Below are 22,650 nucleotides of genomic sequence, written 5' to 3' on the forward strand. Positions count from 1 at the left end.
CATATTCTAGAATACCCGATGCATTAGAATCGGGCCACAATCTAGTATATATATATATATACTTAGGGTGGGCCATTTATATGGATACACCAGGGTGGGCCATGTATATGGATACACCTAAATAAAATGGGAATGGTTGGTGATATCAGCTTCCTGTTTATGGCACATTAGTATATGGGAGGGGGAAAACTTTTCAAGATGGGTGGTGACCATGGTAGCCATTTTGAAGTTGGCCATTTTGGATCCAACTTTATAATTGGCCCACCCAGGTGTATCCATATAAATGCCCACCCTGTATAAACACAATATTGATACTGCAGCACTAACTAGTATATAGTAATATCACAACAATATAACACAGTAAAAACCCACAATTAACTGCCCAAATTAGCCAAATCACACATGCAATATCAGCCCTCCCACTTATGGCTCAACTATCCCTGAGGCCTAGTAAGTAGAGTATACTCAGCCATGTGTGTCTATCATCCTCCTAGGAGAGCAGAGAGGCAAAAGAGGGAGCAAAGCACATGTCTTGTCTATTTATGTCCAGCTAAAAAGAGGTGTGTCCAACCCCATTTGTGTGGGGATGATGCATGTCCAGTAAGATACATCCCCTCGATCCTGATTAAACCTATTTTTCTAGCACATGGCAGAATAGCATGCTGGAGGAGGGGCTTCAGCATACATGTGGGTGAATTAAATATAAATATATATATATATATATCACTATACACATCTTTATATAAAGATGTACATTTTGGGGCACTTCCTTTCTACATTGACAATTAAAAAAGTAATTGAAAAAAAAACACACGAGGCTCCCCCATAATTTTCTTAATCTTCAAAGAGAAAGCCCATGGCTGGGGGTTGATGTCAATCTTCTGAGAAAGAGACAATATTCACAAAGCTTCCCAGGCAATTAACATCAGATCACAGGTGTCTACTTAGCCTTTCCTGGTTATTAAAAAGGTGGACCCCCCAAAAATGATGTACGGTCAACCATATGTTTAATAAAGAGAAAAGGCAAGGCAGACAGCTGTGGGCTGATATTAATAGTCAAGAAAGGGGCAATGAATATAGACCCCTCCCAAATTAAAAACAACAGCTCTCAGCAACCATTGAAATGGCACATCCATAAGATGCATCAAATCTGGCACTTAACCTCACTCTTTTCACTTGCTCTGGTGTGGTGGCAAGTGGGATGATAGTTGGTGAGGTTTATATCACCTTTGTATTGTCAGGTGACATCAAGCCCCAAGGTTAGTAATGGAGAGTCATCTATAAGACTCCCTCATTAAAAACCACATTGTCATATTGTAAAAAAACACTCACCGAGAATAAAGTCCTTTAATGAATCGAAATTAAACCATATTTACATCATCACCAAATCCACAGAAGCCAATGTTTCCTGTAATAAAATAAAAATAATAAACAACAATATTTCTCACCTGTCCGCAGAGAAGAGAATAATCCATTTGTACCACAATAGGTCTTTCTCTGCTACATCTAGATGGCAGGCTGCATTGCTGCATAATGCGACTATACAGCCTGCCATTCAGCAGAAACACTGAGCAGCATGTGCTACCACTGCTCAGTGTCTCGCAGTCTACTCCTATAACCTGGCTGACGTCACCGCAAGAGTGAGACAGTTTTCACGCTCGCTGTGACATCATAAAGGTCCTGGGAGTTTACAGTCAATTAATTCAGTTCAACTCACTGACATCACCTCAAGGGTTGTTACAACATTTCCCATGGCGCTCGCATTGATGTCAGTGAGTTGAACAAAATTCATTGGAAGTGAACTCCCAGGACCTTTCTGACAGCACTGCTAGCATGAGAAATTTCTCGTGTTCACTGTGACATCAGTCAGGTCATAGGAGTCCACCACGAGATACTGAGCAGTGGTAGCAAACACTGCTCAGTGTCTCTGCAGGATGGCAGGCTGTATAGTCGTATCATGCAACATTGCAGCATGCCATCTACATGTAGCAGAGCTAAACCTGTCACTGGACAAATGGATTATTATCTTCTTGGTGGACAGTTAAGGGATATTGTGAATTATTATTTTAATTCTGTTGCAGGAGGCCATGGCTTCTGTGAACAGGGTGATGACATGAGTATGAGTTAATTTAGGTTTATTAAAGGAGTTTGTGTAATTCTTTCAGTTAAAGAACTTTATTCTGGCTGTGAATTTATTTACAATATAACTATAGGATTAGTATGTGTGTATTATATGTCTCTCCATTAGTAACCGGTGGGCTTGATGTTACCAGACAATACAAAGGTGACATCAGCCCCACAAATATGAACTCCACTTGCCACCACCACAGGGCAAGTGGGAAGAACTGAGAAAAGTGCCAGAATTGGCACATCCTTTTCTGGGGTGGCTGCAGGCTGCTATTTTTAGGCTGGGGGCCAATATCCATTGCCCCTTACCAGCCTGGGAATACCAGCCCCTAGCTGTCTGCTTTTTCTTGGCTGGTTTTCAAAAATGTGAGGGACCTCACAATGTTTTTTTAAATTATTTACTTAAATCATTAGAAAATACGCTGTGGGAACCCCTCTATTTTTGATAACCAGCCTTGCTGAAACTAACAGCTGATGACTGCAGACCACAGCTGTCAATTTTGCTTGGCTGGTGTTCAAAAACACAGGGGAACCCCTCCTTAATTTTTTAAATTTATTTATTTATACCGCTGTTATCAGTTCAATACAATTCTCAACAATGTAACCTGCTAATACTAATTGAAGCATGAGCAGGGGACTGTGATGTGAGCTGTCTTCACTTCAGCTGTCTTCACTTCAGCTGGGGAACAGCGCAAACAGTACCGCTGATTCTTAGTTGCCAGTATGTGTCACACTGATGACACAGGGATGTCATCCTGGTGTTATCAGTGTGCACATATGTGGGACGCTTTGCGGCCCATGCTGCTACTGGAAACACTACATCTGAAAGAGCCCTTAGTGAACTTGGTTACTTATCAAACTTTGGCAGACTTTTGACGATTTTTAGGAAAAATGCTATGGAATTGTGACATGCATCCGAATGTCCTACGTTCATTCCGAATTTGAGATTGGTGAACATTTTATGAACAAGTTCGCTCATTTCTAGTCATGGGTGGTTATGTACCGGGATGGTCATAACCTTCAATCAGTTCATCGACATGGGGCATTGGATACATGATTGGCAATGGCACTAAGGAAGTGAGCCACTGGGGCGGTAAGCTGACAGATGTGACAGGGCCTACAATAAATCAAGATGCAAAATATGAGCAATGCCATCCTATGCTGCATTCCATTGGCTTCGTGGTCATGGGGCAATTGACAGCTTTGTGACCCAGAGTGTGACACTGCCATCAAATCATGTTATTGAAAGGGGCCTTTGGCAACAACTCAGATGTTTTCTGGACCCTTGGATGTGGTTCTAGCCTCCTTCCTTTGGGTGTCAGCCCCCATTGGGAAACCCAGTATAGAGATCTTAAAACCTCTTGCCTTACTAAGGAACTCTCGACTGCCTGGTACCTTACCTCCAGGCCCACCAAGTCATCGGCATTCCGGGAAAATCCCTGGGCAACCCAGGATGGCATCAGCATCGGAAGGTAGTGTATGAATCTGTCCATGATGACCCTCTCCACCATCTGCACTGGGGATGAAGATTCAGGTTGCAACCACTTTTGAACCAAGTGTAGGGGGTTGAACATTTGAGACAGGGAAGATTTGTCACCATAATAGGCCCACTGATGCACCTGTTGTACCCTGTCAGTCAGAGTCACTCCTACGCGTACCAAGATTTCAATATTCAACTTGGTGTACTCTTTTGCATCCTGTAAGGCCAAGTCATAAAAGGCCTTTGGCGGTTCCCCCGTTAGATATGGCACCAGAATCTCCACCCACTGCTCCGGAGGTATTTTCTCCCGTTCCACCCACCCTTTTGAAAACCATCAGGAATGCCTCGACATCTTGACATTTAGCTAGTGAAAAAAGATTTAGAATGCTATACTCGTGCATGAAGCACAATAGAAGCAGTGCACAGCACACTTGTAGGACATGTGACCTGCTGACTTTGTCTGTGGACCTTACTAATGGCAAAAAAAATGCTATAGGATAAGTTTAACAGCCACACTGGACACTAGCTAGCTACACTATTTGACTAATAGCCAACTAGCTAAAATCTTTCTGCTAACAGTGCCAGTGTCAAGATCATCGTCTCTGCGCTGTCACAGTGTCAAAATGGCACTAAAACAAGATGTCCACACTTTATATGGAGAGGGACATGTGATTTCAGCAGCCAATGATACAAGCGGTTGTGTCAGGACATTGTGGGTGTTTCCTGTGCCCTGATTGGCTAGATGCAATGTGCACACATAAAGTTAAGAAAAAAAAAACTGTTTACAAGAACGCCCCGCCTCTGAGCTCTGCAAACCCCCTCCCCTCAGACACATGCCAAATGCTCATGATACACCACCATTATCGTTGCTAAAGTGCTGAAAATATTTCCCTGCACTTTTTACCAAATGTTACTGATTTTATAAAATTTTGCTCGTGTTCACGATCACGAATCTGAATGTGCCATATTCGTGCCAAATTTTTGTTTGGTGATCGTTTTCCAAACAAATTCGCTCATCACTAATCATCACTAATCATATCCACTTTGCTTGGACATTTAGACCGTGTTTACATGTGGCATAAATGCTGCGTATTTTCTGCTGCTCTTTTGTACAGAAATCCTGCTGTGTTTAACTATCCAAGGAAAATGGATGTAATTTCATGAAAACTGCCTGTTGTGTGTTTAGAGATGCTACCTAACTGTGTGGTTTCAGTGCTTTTTTCGCTAGAGGCTTCTATGTGCAGGCTAAAAATGCATGAAAAAAATGGTTACTTATTTAAGCGCAGAATCAAAACTTTTCTTTACTATAAAAAACAGATCTTTATATCTGCACCAAAAAAACATTGAAAGTGGAAACAGGCATAAAAAATTCAGCAGTAATGCAATAACACCTGCAGAAAACAAAAAACAATATTTAAACTATGTGTGAACATTGCCGTATAGACACAAAAAAGACAGATGTCATATAGTGGAGCATATATGAAGGTTAGAAGTTCCATCTGCTATGACTGTGAATATATGAGCAAAAAATTAATCCATATGCTCCAAATAGAGTGAGCATGACCCACAGATGATGACACGCCAGCTTTGGCTAATCAGAAATTAGGATGGGAACACCGGAACATAAGAGAATTGTAGCCTGCTGTCCAGCCACCAAGTATCACTGACCTGCACACTAGACTGGAGTCCCATGATTCGACCTACTCATCTCTTGTCCCAACTGTCCTAGATACAGAGGGACAATCCCAAATTAGGGTCTACGCCTTGAAGTATCGGGTATCTTCTGAATGTCCCTCACTGCCAGCACCCCTCTGACATCTTTTCTTGTCAGGGTGGAAAGAAATGGTAAGTTGGTGTTGATTGCAGTGTGACTAAGGGCATGGCCACAATTTGCCGCTGCATGCTACGAATGCCACAGAATTTGTTCCTATTTCTGTTCTGTTCCCAACAAACGTTGGGAGATATAGGTCCAGTCATGGTGTATTGGAATTATCACTTGCAGGTGGTGCTATTGTTATATTTGTTTTGGCATAGTGGACTTTGTTGTTCAGTAACAGGATGGTGATTATACTGAGACACTATGTGGTATCTGGGTAACAATTAGAAGAAAGGGTTGGGGGAAAAGTGTCAGGGAGCCTAGTTCTGATCTGGCACAATCTAGTAAAAATGCCTGTCTGGAATGCAATCTCAGGATCGGGATCACTACAGCAGGTCGCTGCTCCTAGCAACCAGGAAAACGACTGCTGTAGGAAGGAGGGAAATAGAAGTGCAGCAAAGGCCAGACAGTTGTTGATGGTAGGGGACTCTACAGGGTGGGCCATGTATATGGATACAACTAAATAAAATGGGAATGGTTGGTGATATCAACTTCCTGTTTGTGGCACATTACTATATGGGAGGGGAAAACTTTTCAAGATGGGTGGTTACCATGGCGGCCATATTGAAGTCGGCCATTTTGAATCCAACTCTATTTTTTCCAGTGGGAAGAGGGTCATGTGACACATCAAATTTATTGAAAATTTCACAAGAAAAACAATGGTTTGCTTGGTTTTAACGTAACTTTATTCTTTCATGAGTTATTTACAAGTTTCTTTTTGTTTACAGCCATTGACATGTCGCAGAGGTTAACACGTGAGAAGCGGATAGAAATTGTGTTGATGTCTGGTGAACGCAGTACCCGGGTGATTGCAGCAGATTTCATTGCAAGACACCCTATGCAAGAAAACTGTCACCATTCCCATGTTACTTACGTGTATCCATTTGTCTGCCAGGTGCTTGGATTCGGCATATTGTGGATAGGATAAACATTGCTGAGTGCGGCTGGGGAAAACCTAACGGTCATGGTGCACATTGGTACCAGTGACAAAGTTAAAGGGAGGTGGAAAGTTCTTAAAAATGATTACAGGAAACTAGGAGAGAAGCTGAAGGCCAGGACCTCCAAGGTGGTGTTTTCAGAAATACTGCCAGAGCCACGAGCATTACTAGAAAGCTAGAAAGAGCTGAAGGAGATAAATAAGTGCCTTTTAAATTGGTGTAAGAGTAGAGGGTTTAGGTTCATGGAGAACTGGGCCAACTTTTCTGTCATCTACAGGATCTACAGCAGGGACAGGCTGCACCTGAATGGGGAGGAAAATGGTCAGATGGATGGAGGAGCCTTTTAACTAGGATCTTGTGCTAATAAGGGGATAAATAGAAAAGACAGAGAGAGTGAGACAGTAGAGGATAATGATGAAGGTGAGTAGGAGTAATAAATGTGCTAATAGTATTAAATGTCTGCTAGCAAATAAAATGAATAAATTGGAGACTCTTATGTAGACCATAGAATATGAAATGATGGGCATTATGGAAATCTGGTTTAATAAGAGCCATGACGGGGTGACAAGCGTAGAGGGTTACAATACTTTTAGAAAAAACAAAAAAGACAAAAAGGTGGAGGAGTGTGTATTTTTTTTAAATCCAATTTAAGACCTGTGTTCAATGATGACATTGGGGGAGCTGCAACAATGTAGAGTATGAATAAATGCACATGGGGAGTGGCAATAATGAAAGCTGCTAATTGGAGTTTGCTATAAGCTGAACAGATAGAGGATGAAATGCTGCAACAAATTAAAAAGGCAGCAAATAATAATAGGGTCCTTACTATTTGGGATGATAACTATCCAGACATTCAATGGGACATAGAATTCTCTGGTTGTGCTAAAAGCTGAAAGTTCTTATCCGCAGTTCAATACCATTACCTTTCTCAGTTGGTAGATGACCCAACCAGGCAGATAATCTGCTGGATCTAGTTGTGTCAAATAGTCCAGATACAATTTCAGGTTTACAAATCAAGGATGTGGTTACCATAATATGGTAAGTTTCAATGTAATATTTAAAAAAAAAAACATTTCAAAGGGGAAATGCAAAAACATGGAACTTTAGGAAAGATGATTTCAACAAATTATGGGAAGTGCTTAATCATGTAGACTGGGACCATGTCATGGCAACCTTGGAATTCAAACATAAATGGGGGAAGCAAAATGAAGAGACCCCAGGTCCACAATCTGTGATTCTTTATTCAACAATTAGGAGGACTCACAGTCAGCGATACAAATTCACATGACCATGTCATGTGAATTTACTTATGTGACTAAAGAATCACAAATTGTGCAGCTGGAGTTTTTTCATTTTGCATTTCCACACCTTGACAAGGCACTTCCAGGCTCCAAACTCCCTCAAGATGCAATCATGGTGAGCAGGATTTTATTTTATTAATGGGGCATGATTAAGGATACACTACTAGAATCATAAAAAAAGCAAAGACAGAAACATAATGAGTAAATACTGTCATCCACAGTGTGGGAAAAACACAAATAAAACCACATGTCAGGTTTTTTCTTTTTTCTAAATATGCATGGCAGATGATAATGTCACGCATAGTGTGGGAAAAACTAAGTGCAACATGAAGGGATGAGGGGAAGGAAACCCAAACACTAGGGAATGGGGGAGTGAAGACCCTAGGCAAATCTTTTAACACCCTGCCTACTCTACGGTCCCTATATATATTTCCACACCACTTGCCGAGCAGGAAACCTAAGCCCTGTATATCCCTAGAGCTAGACCCTGGATAGGGAGGGAGTGGGAATGAGCATTAGTCAGTTCCCACTGATGACTAAAGATTTGAGGCAAACAAGGAGAGAGGAACTTAGCTTGAGAAGACTTCAGAGAGATCACATCAAGCGTCCTCCAAGAGCAACATAGAGGAAGTTAGCTGACAGCTACAGCTTCAAGCCTTCACAAAGGAAAAAGTGAATATCACCGATGACTACCTGAAGAAGGCTGGGAGTTTGTAAACACCAAGGTCCAGGTGTGTCAATTAGAGCTGGAGGGAGGTTGCCATTGGATCCAACAATCAGAACGATTAAGAAGGCGTCTGCAATGCCAACACAGAGACCTTCTGCAGCTTGATGTAGAGCGACTGTTGCATCTGACAAACCCGTGACTAAATCCCTTGCAGTAAATAAACAAATAGCACAGTGCATGAAAATAATATACGGTACTTAGTTAACATGTTTTTTGATAAAAAATAAATAAAAAGCCATCCCTCCATGGTGACTGTAATTGGTACAGTCCTAACTCTAATATTAAAAACCATACCGTATGTCAAGTGACATGCATGTGGGTAAGGGCTGAGAAGGACTGGGCCCAACTAGTGGACACCCAGTTATGGAAGCCCACACCAATACAATGCACAGCTTAAACAAAAGGAAGACCACACCTTTTATATGAAACATGACGCAAAAAAACAGAAAAAAAAACCAAAAGGTATGAACTGGGATATAAGCTGGTGTGCATGTAGCATGTAAGCGAATGTTCACACTAGCCACTGAACAGAAAAAAAAAACAAAAACAAAAACATAATGATTAAACACCCTGTAGTAAATAAATAGCAAATTGCATGAAAATAATACTTAGTTAACATGCTTTTGTCATCAAACAAATACAAAAGCCATCCCACCACTTCACAGTGATCATAATTGGGACAGTTCTACCTCTAATATTAACCCCTTTCCAACATTGGGCATAATAATATGCCCACGTCAGAATCCCTCCTTTGATGTGGGCTCCCGCGCTGAGCCACATCTTTCCTGGCACATGTCATCTGTTTTGAACAGCTGACATGTGCCTCTAACAGCCACGGGTGGAATCACGATCTACACGTGGCTGTTAACCCATTAAATGCCGCTGTCAATTTCTGAAAGCGGAATTTAACTTTTGCTCATGGCAAGCACACCGGAAATCCCGCCCATAGGTGACCTCATCACGTGATAGCAGGTCATGATGGGTTGGCATGACAACCAGTGGTCTCCAGCAGACCTCTATGATTACATACAGAAAGGTGGGCACCATCTAAGAATGAACGGAATCAACCTGAAGCATGTCAGTTTGAGGAGTGTAAAAACAGAAGAGAAAGAAACATGCCAAAAATCAGGGATCACCGTGTAAATAACAATATTTATTGAGTATTCAAAAGAGCCAAAAAAACAGCACTTAAAAACAATTAAAAACAAGGTTGAAATATACACTTATGACAGGAAGTTTAGCCCAACAGACAGTATGGCATCAAAGAGATATATGTAAATATGTAGAGTATCAAATCAAAAGTATCAACGTTGTGCTGACATAACTCAGAACTCTGGCCCTTCAATTGAGATTAATAATTTGACACCCAGTATATAAACCATATACTGCAGGTCTGAATATTGCACCAATTATCAAAAGGGCAACAGAGGTATGGACAGTAGAGGACATGTGCCATAGAGAGGTGGAACTCAACCATAATGCTCAATCATACAAGGTGTAATGCCACAAAAAAGTACAATAATGTCAAAAATATGGTAGAAGTGAACAATTAGAGTTATTAGGATACAGACAAGGTTTCACAAAAATAGATAAGGAAGTTTGCTGTAGACAAACAACAGTGACAAAAACTTACCCGCAGCCCTGTAATCATAGAGCCGCAAGCAAAGCGCCAGATGAGATGCTTATAGAGCAGGAGTCAAAGTGCAAGGGCCTGGAGGGACGCTTGGAATTCCAATGCATGTCGCCTCTCAGGTGGCTTCTTCAGGGGCAAGGATAATGGCTAAGTTGAACATCTCAAAGTATAAATAGATACCTTGATGAGAAGATCCATAGCAGCTGAGACTCCTGTCAGCAGAAGGGATGGTACTGCCAAAATGCGTGAAGGAGGTGGATACAGTGTTTGGAAACAAGATGCCAAGCAATTAGAGTGCAGCATTCCTGCACATGCACTGGAGCTGAATGCAAGAATGCCAAAAGAGATTAGAAGCAAAGCCTGCAGGAGGCAAGGATTACCACCAGATGGCAAAAGTGAGGCCAGTCACGAGATCACATTTCTCCAGCACACCTAAGCTACTGCAAAAAGTTGGATTTACAATTAAAAATTAATTATAATCGAAATTGGATAATGAAATTGTATTTAGTTATTTATTTAATCGTTCATGACACACTTATGTGGCTCTGTCAGTAGTCCAACAATCGTCAGAAGTCAAATCAAAACAATTATAACGGGTCAAGTGGAAGGGTTATGGTCAGGAAGATAATTCCTGGGTTTTTGCCTCTGATGTTCATGCTGCCGATCTAGTTCGTGCCTTTCGTTTGGCTCATCCTGATCAACCTGGGGGCTCTGGTGAGGGTTCGGTGACCCCTCCTCAAGGGGGGTACTGTTGTGAATTCTGTTTTCGAACTCCCTCCTGTGGTCATGAATGGTACTTCGGCGAGTTCTGTCCATGGACTCCCTCTGGTAGCTGTGAGTGGAGCTGCTGCTTCTAAGGTTCCTTCCACAGGTGACAAAGTTTATTCTTTGGCTGGCTGTTCTATTTAACTCCACTCAGATCGTTACTCCATGCCAGCTGTCAATGTTCTTGTACTGGTTCAGTTCGCTCTTGGATCTTTCTGGTGACCTGTCTACTCCAGCAGAAGCTAAGTCCCTGCTAGTTATTATTTGTTCATTGTTTCCTTGTCCAGTTGGCTATCATGATTTTGCCTTGCTAGCTGGAAGCTCTGGGATGCAGAGTGGCACCTCCGCACCGTGAGTCGGTGCGGAGGTCTTTTTGCACACTCTGTGTGGTCTTTTGTAGTTTTTTGTGCTAACCGCAAAGATACCTTTCCTATCCTCAGTCTGTTTAGTAAGTCTGGCCTCCCTTTGCTGAAACCTGTTTCATTTCTGTGTTTGTGACTTTCATCTTAACTCACAGTCAATATATGTGGGGGGCTGCCTTTTCCTTTGGGGAATTTCTCTGAGGCAAGGTAGGCTTTATTTTCTATTATCTTCCTGACCATAACCCTTCCACTTGACCAGGTACTGGAGTTTCCGTCTCGAAATACGAGAATCCAAAATCTTCTCCACCACATACTCCAACTCCCTCTCGACCAACACCGGGGCAGGAGGATCAACGGAGGGAACCATAGGCGCCACGCATCTCCGCAATAACGACCTATGGAACACATTATGGATGGCAAAAGAAGCTGGAAGGACTAAACGAAATGACACAGGATTGAGAACCTCAGAAATCTTATACGGACCAATGAAACGAGGCTTAAACTTAGGAGAGGAAACCTTCATAGGAACATGATGAGATGACAACCAAACCAAATCCCCAACACGAAGTCGGGGACCAACACAGCGCTGGCGGTTAGCGAAACGTTGAGCCTTCTCCTGGGACAATGTCAAATTGTCCACCACATGAGTCTAAATCTGCTGCAACCTGTCCACCACCGCATCCACACCAGGACAGTCCGAAGGCTCAACCTGCCCTGAAGAGAAACGAAGATGGAAACCAGAATTACAGAAAAAAGGCGAAACCAAAGTAGCCGAGCTGGCCCGATTATTAAGGGCGAACTCAGCCAAAGGCAAGAAGGACACCCAATCATCCTGATCAGCAGAAACAAAGCATCTCAGATATGTCTCCAAAGTCTGATTAGTTCGTTCGGTTTGGCCATTTGTCTGAGGATGGAAAGCCGAAGAAACAGACAAATCAATGCCCATCTTAGCACAAAAGGACCGCCAAAACCTTGAAACAAACTGGGAACCTCTGTCCGAGAAGATGGTCTCAGGAATGCCATGCAAACGAACCACATGCTGGAAAAACAATGGCACCAAATCAGAGGAGGAAGGCAATTTAGACAAGGGTACCAAATGAACCATCTTAGAGAAGCGATCACAAACCACCCAAATGACCGACATCCTTTGAGAGACAGGGAGATCTGAAATAAAATCCATGGAAATATGCGTCCAGGGCCTCTTCGGGACCGGCAAGGGCAAAAGCAACCCACTGGCACGAGAACAGCAGGGCTTAGCCCGAGCACAAGTCCCACAGGACTGCACAAAAGAACGCACATCCCGTGACAAAGAAGGCCACCAAAAGGATCTAGCCACCAAATCTCTGGTACCAAAGATTCCAGGATGACCCGCCAACACCGAACAATGAACCTCAGAGATAACTCTACTAGTCCATCTATCAGGGACAAACAGTTTCTCCGCTGGACAATGTCTGAAACTTCTGCAGCATACGTCGCAAATCAGGGGAGATGGCAGACAAAATTATCCCCTCTTTGAGAATACCCGCCGGATCAGGAACACCCGGAGAGTCAGGCACAAAACTCCTTGACAGGGCATCAGCCTTCACATTCTTAGAGCCCGGAAGGTACGAAACCACAAAATCAAAACGGGAGAAAAACAGCGACCATCGAGCCTGTCTAGGATTCAACCGTTTGGCAGACTCGAGAAAAGTCAAATTCTTGTAATCCGTCAAGACCACCACACGATGCTTGGCTCCTTCAAGCCAATGTCGCCACTCCTCGAATGCCCACTTCATGGCCAACAACTCTCAATTGCCAACATCATAATTGCGCTCAGCAGGCGAGAATTTTCTAGAAAAGAAGGCACATGGTTTCATCACCGAGCCATCAGAACTTCTTTGCGACAAAACAGCCCCTGCTCCAATCTCAGAAGCATCAACCTCAACCTGAAACAGGAGCGAAACATCTGGCTGGCACAACACAGGGGCAGAAGAAAAACGACGCTTCAACTCCTGAAAAGCCTCTACAGCCGCCGAGGACCAATTGACCACATCAGCACCTTTCTTGGTCAAATCAGTCAACGGTTTAGTAACACTAGAAAAATTAGCGATGAAGCGATGGTAAAAATTAGCAAAGCCCAGGAACTTCTGCAGACTCTTCACAGATATCGGCTGAGTCAAATCATAAATGGCCTGAACTTTAACAGGGTCCATCTCGATAGTAGAAGGGGAAAAAATGAAACCCAAAAATGAAACCTTCTGAACCCCAAAGAGACATTTCGACCCCTTCACAAACAAGGAATTCGCACAAAGGACCTGGAACACCATTCTGACCTTCACATGAGACTCCCAATCATCCGAAAAGACCAAAATATCATCCAAATATACAATCATGAATCTATCCAGGTACTCTCGGAAGATGTCATGCATAAAGGACTGAAACACAGATGGAGCATTAGAAAGCCCAAATGGCATAACCAGGTACTCAAAATGGCCCTCGGGCGTATTAAATGCTGTTTTCCATTCATCGCCTTGTTTAATACGCACAAGATTATACGCCCCTCAAAGATCTATCTTGGTGAACCAACTAGCCCCTTTAATCCGAGCAAACAAATCAGACAGCAGCGGCAAAGGGTACTGAAATTTAACTGTGATCTTATTAAGAAGGCGGTAATCAATACAAGGTCTCAAAGAGCCATCCTTCTTGGCCACAAAAAAGAACCCTGCTCCCAACGGTGATGACGACGGGCGAATATGACCTTTCCCAAGGATTCCTTTATATAACTCCGCATAGCGGCGTGCTCTGGCACAGATAAATTAAACAGTCGGCCCTTAGGAAACTTACTACCAGGAATCAAATTAATAGCACAATCGCAATCCCTATGAGGAGGTAAGGCACCGGATTTGGGCTCTTCAAATACATCCCGGTAATCTGACAAAAACTCAGGGACTTCAGAAGGAGTGGAAGGCGAAATTGACAGCAAGGGAACATCACCATGTACCCCCTGACAACCCCAGCCGGACACAGACATAGATTTCCAATCCAATACTGGATTATGGACCTGTAGCCATGGCAACCCCAAAACGACCACATCATGCAGATTATGCAACACCAAAAAAGCGAATATCCTCCTGATGTGCAGGAGCCATGCACATGGTCAATTGAGTCCAGTACTGAGGCTTATTCTTGGCCAAAGGCGTAGCATCAATTCCTCTCAATGGAATAGGATACTGCAAGGGCTCCAAGAAAAAACCACAGCGCCTGGCAAACTCCAAGTCCATCAAATTCAGGGCAGCGCCTGAATCCACAAATGCCATAACAGAATAGGATGACAGAGAGCAAATCAGAGTAACGGACAAAAGAAATTTAGACTGTACCGTACCAATGGTGGCAGACCTAGCGAACCGCTTAGTGCGCTTAGGACAATCGGAGATAGCATGAGTGGAATCACCACAGTAAAAACACAGCCCATTCCGATGTCTGTGTTCCTGCCGTTCAGCTCTGGTCAAAGTCCTATCACATTGCATAGGCTCAGGCCTATGCTCAGCGAATACCGCCAAATGGTGCACAGCTTTGCGCTCACGCAAGCGCCGATCGATCTGAATGGCCAAGGACATAGACTCATTCAGACCAGCAGGCGTGGGAAATCCCACCATGACATCCTTAAGGGCTTCAGAAAGACCCTTTCTGAAAATTGCCGCCAGGGCACACTCATTCCACTGAGTAAGCACAGACCACTTTCTAAACTTCTGACAGTACACCTCCGCTTCATCCTGACCCTGACACAAAGCCAGCAAGATTTTCTCTGCCTGATCCACTGAATTTGGTTCATCATAAAGCAATCCAAGCGCCAGAAAAAACGCATCTACATCACGCAATGCAGGATCTCCTGGCGCAAGGGAAAATGCCCAGTCTTGAGGGTCACCACGCAACAAAGAAATAATGATTTTTACTTGTTGAACGGGGTCACCAGAGGAGCGGGGTTTCAAAGCTAGAAACAGTTTACAATTATTTTTGAAATTCAGGAATTTAGATCTATCCCCAGAAAACAAATCAGGAATTGGAATTCTAGGCTCTAACATCGGATTCTGAACCACAAAATCTTGAATGTTTTGTACCCTTGCAGTGAGATGATCCACACAAGAGGACAGACCTTGAATGTCCATATCTACACCTGTGTCCTGAACCATCCAGATGTTAAGGGGAAAAGAAAGACAAAAAACACTGCAGAGAAAAAAAAATGGTCTCAGAACTTCTCTTATCCCTTTATTGAGATGCATTAATACTTTGGGCCAGCTGTACTGTTATGGACCTGGTGGTTAGGAGCACCCGGAACGACCTGATGGTTAAACTCACACAGGACAAGCTCTGGGAAGTGGGAGCTCTGCCGACCGCAACCCCTAATCCTATCACACAACTAGAAATAGCCGTGGAGCGTACCTAACACGACCAAGATGCCTCTTCACAGCCTAAGAGCTAACTAGCCCTAAAGATAGAAAATAAAGCCTACCTTGCCTCAGAGAAATTCCCCAAAGGAAAAGGCAGCCCCCCACATATATTGACTGTGAGTTAAGATGAAAGTCACAAACACAGAAATGAAACAGGTTTCAGCAAAGGGAGGCCAGACTTACTAAACAGACTGAGGATAGGAAAGGTATATTTGCAGTCAGCACAAAAAACTACAAAAGACCACACACAGAGTGTGCAAAAAGACCTCCGCACCAACTCACGGTGCCACTCTGCATCCCAGAGCTTCCAGCTAGCAAGGCAAAATCATGATAGCCAACTGGACAAGGAAACAATGAACAAATAATAGCTAGCAGGGACTTAGCTTCTGCTGGAGTAGACAGGTCACCAGAAAGATCCAAGAGCGAACTGAACCAGTACAAGAACATTGACAGCTGGCATGGAGTAACGATCTGAGTGGAGTTAAATAGAACAGCCAGCCAAAGAATAAACTACGTCACTGTTATGACCTGGTGGTCAGGACAATAATGGACCTGGTGGTTAAGAGCACACGGAATGATCTGATAGTTACTGATAATAAGGACGAGCTCTGGGACGTGGGAACTCTGCTGACCGCAATCCCTAAACCTATCAAACACACTAGAAATAGCCGTGGATTGCGCCTAATGCTCCCTATGCAACTCGGCACAGCCTAAGAAACTAGCTAGCCCTGAAGATAGAAAAATAAAGCCTACCTTGCCTCAGAGAAATTCCCCAAAGGAAAAGGCAGCCCCCCACATATAATGACTGTGAGTAAAGATGAAAATACAAACACAGAGATGAAATAGATTTAGCAAAGTGAGGCCCCACTTACTGAACAGACCGAGGATAGGAAAGGTTACTTTGCGGTCAGCACAAAAACCTACAAAAAGACCATGCAGAGGGCGCAAAAAGACCCTCCGCACCGACTCACGGTGCGGAGGCGCTCCCTTTGCGCCCCAGAGCTTCCAGCAAGCAAGACAACAAATTAAATAGCAAGCTGGACAGAAAAATAGCAAACCAAAAGAAATACAAGCTGGAACTTAGCTTCTGATGGGAAGACAGGTCACAAGAACGATCTGGGAGTGAACTAGACCAATACTGGAACTTTGACAGGTGGCATGGAGCAAAGATCTAAGTGGAGTTAAATAGAGCAGCAGCTAACGAATTAACCTCGTCACCTATGAAACTCAGAAACACCCACCAGAGGAAGTCCATGGACAGAACCAGCCGAAGTACCATTCATGACCCTTGAGGAGGAGTCACCGAACCCTCACCAGAGCCCCCAGGCCGACCAGGATGAGCCAAATGAAAGGCACGAACCAGATCGGCAGCATGAACATCAGAGGCAAAAACCCAGGAATTATCCTCCTGATCATAACCCTTCCACTTGACCAGGTACTGGAGTTTCCGTCTCGAAGCACGAGAATCCAAAATCTTCTCCACCACATACTCCAACTCCCCCTCAACTAAAACCGGGGCAGGAGGATCAACGGATGGAACCACAGGCGCCACGTATCTCCGCAACAACAACCTATGGAACACATCATGGATGGCAAAAGAAGCAGGAAGGGCCAAACGAAATGACACAGGATTGATAACCTCAGAAATCTTATACGGACCAATGAAACGAGGCTTAAACTTAGGAGAGGAAACCTTCATAGGAACATAACGAGACGACAACCAAACCAAATCCCCAACACGAAGTCGGGGACCCACACAGCGCCGGCGGTTAGCGAAACGTTGAGCGTTCTCCTGGGACAATGTCAAATTGTCCACCACATGAGTCCAACTCTGCTGCAACCTATCCACCACAGTATCTACACCAGGACAGTCTGAAGACTCAACCTGCCCTGAAGAGAAACGAGGATGGAAACCAGAATTGCAGAAAAACGGCGAAACCAAAGTAGCCGAGCTGGCCCGATTATTAAGGGCGAACTCAGCCAACGGCAAAAAGGACACCCAATCATCCTGATCAGCAGAAACAAAGCATCTCAGATATGTTTCCAAAGTTTGATTAGTTCGTTCGGTTTGGCCATTTGTCTGAGGATGGAAAGCCGAGGAAAAAGACAAATCAATGCCCATCCTATCACAAAAGGATCGCCAAAACCTTGAAACAAACTGTGAACCTCTGTCAGAAACGATATTCTCCGGGATACCATGTAAACGAACCACATGCTGGAAAAATAATGGCACCAAATCAGAGGAGGAAGGCAATTTAGACAAAGGTACCAAATGGACCATCTTAGAAAAGCGATCACAAACCACCCAAATGACCGACATCTTTTGAGAGACGGGGAGATCCGAAATAAAATCCATAGAAATATGCATCCAGGGCCTCTTCGGGACCGGCAAGGGCAAAAGCAACGCAGTGGCACGAGAACAGCAGGGCTTAGCCCGAGCACAAGTCCCACAGGACTGCACAAAAGAACGCACATCCCGCGACAACAACGGCCACCAGAAGGATCTAGCCACCAAATCTCTGGTACCAAAGATTCCAGGATGCCCAGCCAACACTGAACAATGAATCTCAGAGATAACTCTACTAGTCCATCTATCAGGGACAAACAGTTTTTCCGCTGGGCAACGGTCAGGTCTATCAGCCTGAAATTTTTGCAGCACCCGCCGCAAATCAGGGGAGATGGCAGACAAAATTACCCCCTCTTTGAGAATACCCGCCGGCTCAGGAACACCCGGAGAGTCAGGCACAAAACTCCTTGACAGGGCATCAGCCTTCACATTCTTAGAGCCCGTAAGGTACGAAACCACAAAATCAAAACGGGAGAAAAATAACGACCATCGAGCCTGTCTCGGATTCAACCGTTTGGCAGACTCAAGATAAGTCAAATTCTTGTGATCTGTCAAGACCACCACGCGATGCTTGGCTCCTTCCAGCCAATGACGCCACTCCTCGAATGCCCACTTCATGGCCAACAATTCACGATTACCAACATCATAGTTACGCTCAGCAGGCGAAAACTTTCTAGAAAAGAAAGCACATGGCTTCATCACCGAGCCATCAGAACTTCTCCGACAAAACAGCCCCTGCTCCAATCTCAGAAGCATCAACCTCAACCTGCAACGAAAGCGAAACATCTGGCTGGCACAACACAGGGGAAGAAGAAAAACGACGCTTCAACTCCTGAAAAGCCTCTACAGCTGCAGAAGACCAATTGACCACATCAGCACCCTTCTTGGTCAAATCAGTCAACGGTTTAGCAACAGTAGAAAAATTAGCGATGAAGCGCCGATAAAAATTAGCAAAGCCCAGGAACTTTTGCAGGCTCTTCACAGATGTCGGCTGAGTCCAATCGTAAATGGCCTGGACTTTAACAGGGTCCATCTCGATAGTAGAAGGGGAAAAAATGAACCCCAAAAATGAAACCTTCTGAACTCCAAAGAGACACTTTGACCCCTTAACAAACAAGGAATTTGCACGAAGGACCTGGAACACCATTCTGACCTGCTTCACATGAGACTCCCAATCATCCGAAAAGACCAAAATATCGTCCAAATACACAATCAGGAATTTATCCAGGTACTCTCGGAAGATGTCATGCATAAAGGACTGAAATACTGATGGAGCATTGGAAAGCCCGAATGGCATAACCAGGTACTCAAAATGGCCCTCAGGCGTATTAAATGCTGTTTTCCATTCATCGCCTTGTTTAATACGCACAAGATTATACGCCCCTCGAAGATCTATCTTGGTGAACCAACTAGCCCCTTTAATACGAGCAAACAAATCAGACAGCAACGGCAAAGGATACTGAAATTTGACAGTAATTTTATTAAGAAGGCGGTAATCAATACAAGGTCTCAAAGAACCATCCTTCTTGGCCACAAAAAAGAACCCTGCTCCTAACGGTGATGACGACGCGCGAATATGGCCTTTCTCCAAGGATTCCTTTATATAACTCCGCATAGCGGCATGTTCTGGCACAGATAAATTGAACAATCGGCCCTTAGGAAACTTACTACCAGGAATCAAATTAATTGCACAATCGCAATCCCTATGAGGAGGTAGGGCACTGGCTTTGGGCTCATCAAATACATCCCGATAATCCGACAAAAACTCTGGAACTTCAGAAGAAGTGGAAGACGAAATAGACAAAAATGTAACATCACCATGTACCCCCTGGCAACCCCAGCTGGACACAGACATAGATTTCCAGTCCAATACTGGATTATGAACCTGTAGCCATGGCAACCCCAAAACGACCACATCATGCAGATTATGCAACACCAGAAAGCGGATATCCTACTGATGTGCAGGAGCCATGCACATGGTCAATTGGTTCCAATACTGAGGCTTATTCTTGGCCAAAGGCGTAGCATCAATTCCTCTCAATGGAATAGGATACTGCAAGGGCTCCAAGAGAAAACCACAGCGCCTAGCATACTCCAAGTCCATCAAATTCAGGGCAGCGCCTGAATCCACAAATGCCATAACAGAATAGGATGACAGAGAGCAAATCAGAGTAACGGACAAAAGAAATTTAGACTGTACCGTACCAATGGTGGCAGACCTAGCGAACCGCTTAGTGCACTTAGGACAATCGGAGATAGCATGAGTGGAATCACCACAGTAAAAACACAGCCCATTCCGACATCTGTGTTCCTGCCGTTCAGCTCTGGTCAAAGTCCTATCACATTGCATAGGCTCAGGCCTATGCTCAGCGAATACCGCCAAATGGTGCACAGCTTTGCGCTCACGCAAGCGCCGATCGATCTGAATGGCCAAGGACATAGACTCATTCAGACCAGCAGGCGTGGGAAATCCCACCATGACATCCTTAAGGGCTTCAGAAAGACCCTTTCTGAAAATTGCCGCCAGGGCACACTCATTCCACTGAGTAAGCACAGACCACTTTCTAAACTTCTGACAGTACACCTCCGCTTCATCCTGACCCTGACACAAAGCCAGCAAGATTTTCTCTGCCTGATCCACTGAATTTGGTTCATCATAAAGCAATCCAAGCGCCAGAAAAAACGCATCTACATCACGCAATGCCGGATCTCCTGGCGCAAGGGAAAATGCCCAGTCTTGAGGGTCACCACGCAACAAAGAAATAATGATTTTTACTTGTTGAACGGGGTCACCAGAGGAGCGGGGTTTCAAAGCTAGAAACAGTTTACAATTATTTTTGAAATTCAGGAATTTAGATCTATCCCCAGAAAACAAATCAGGAATTGGAATTCTAGGCTCTAACATCGGATTCTGAACCACAAAATCTTGAATGTTTTGTACCCTTGCAGTGAGATGATCCACACAAGAGGACAGACCTTGAATGTCCATATCTACACCTGTGTCCTGAACCATCCAGATGTTAAGGGGAAAAGAAAGACAAAAAACACTGCAGAGAAAAAAAAATGGTCTCAGAACTTCTCTTATCCCTTTATTGAGATGCATTAATACTTTGGGCCAGCTGTACTGTTATGGACCTGGTGGTTAGGAGCACCCGGAACGACCTGATGGTTAAACTCACACAGGACAAGCTCTGGGAAGTGGGAGCTCTGCCGACCGCAACCCCTAATCCTATCACACAACTAGAAATAGCTGTGGAGCGTACCTAACACGACCAAGATGCCTCTTCACAGCCTAAGAGCTAACTAGCCCTAAAGATAGAAAATAAAGCCTACCTTGCCTCAGAAAAATTCCCCAAAGGAAAAGGCAGCCCCCCACATATATTGACTGTGAGTTAAGATGAAAGTCACAAACACAGAAATGAAACAGGTTTCAGCAAAGGGAGGCCAGACTTACTAAACAGACTGAGGATAGGAAAGGTATATTTGCAGTCAGCACAAAAAACTACAAAAGACCACACACAGAGTGTGCAAAAAGACCTCCGCACCAACTCACGGTGCCACTCTGCATCCCAGAGCTTCCAGCTAGCAAGGCAAAATCATGATAGCCAACTGGACAAGGAAACAATGAACAAATAATAACTAGCAGGGACTTAGCTTCTGCTGGAGTAGACAGGTCACCAGAAAGATCCAAGAGCGAACTGAACCAGTACAAGAACATTGACAGCTGGCATGGAGTAACGATCTGAGTGGAGTTAAATAGAACAGCCAGCCAAAGAATAAACTACGTCACTGTTATGACCTGGTGGTCAGGACAATAATGGACCTGGTGGTTAAGAGCACACGGAATGATCTGATAGTTACTGATAATAAGGACGAGCTCTGGGACGTGGGAACTCTGCTGACCGCAATCCCTAAACCTATCAAACACACTAGAAATAGCCGTGGATTGCGCCTAATGCTCCCTATGCAACTCGGCACAGCCTAAGAAACTAGCTAGCCCTGAAGATAGAAAAATAAAGCCTACCTTGCCTCAGAGAAATTCCCCAAAGGAAAAGGCAGCCCCCCACATATAATGACTGTGAGTAAAGATGAAAATACAAACACAGAGATGAAATAGATTTAGCAAAGTGAGGCCCCACTTACTGAACAGACCGAGGATAGGAAAGGTTACTTTGCGGTCAGCACAAAAACCTACAAAAAGACCACGCAGAGGGCGCAAAAAGACCCTCCGCACCGACTCACGGTGCGGAGGCGCTCCCTTTGCGTCCCAGAGCTTCCAGCAAGCAAGACAACAAATTAAATAGCAAGCTGGACAGAAAAATAGCAAACCAAAAGAAATACAAGCTGGAACTTAGCTTCTGATGGGAAGACAGGTCACAAGAACGATCTGGGAGTGAACTAGACCAATACTGGAACTTTGACAGGTGGCATGGAGCAAAGATCTAAGTGGAGTTAAATAGAGCAGCAGCTAACGAATTAACCTCGTCACCTATGAAACTCAGAAACACCCACCAGAGGAAGTCCATGGACAGAACCAGCCGAAGTACCATTCATGACCCTTGAGGAGGAGTCACCGAACCCTCACCAGAGCCCCCAGGCCGACCAGGATGAGCCAAATGAAAGGCACGAACCAGATCGGCAGCATGAACATCAGAGGCAAAAACCCA

This window comes from Ranitomeya imitator, chromosome 4 (assembly GCF_032444005.1).
Source record: "Ranitomeya imitator isolate aRanImi1 chromosome 4, aRanImi1.pri, whole genome shotgun sequence".
Classification (NCBI taxonomy): Eukaryota; Metazoa; Chordata; class Amphibia; order Anura; family Dendrobatidae; genus Ranitomeya; species Ranitomeya imitator.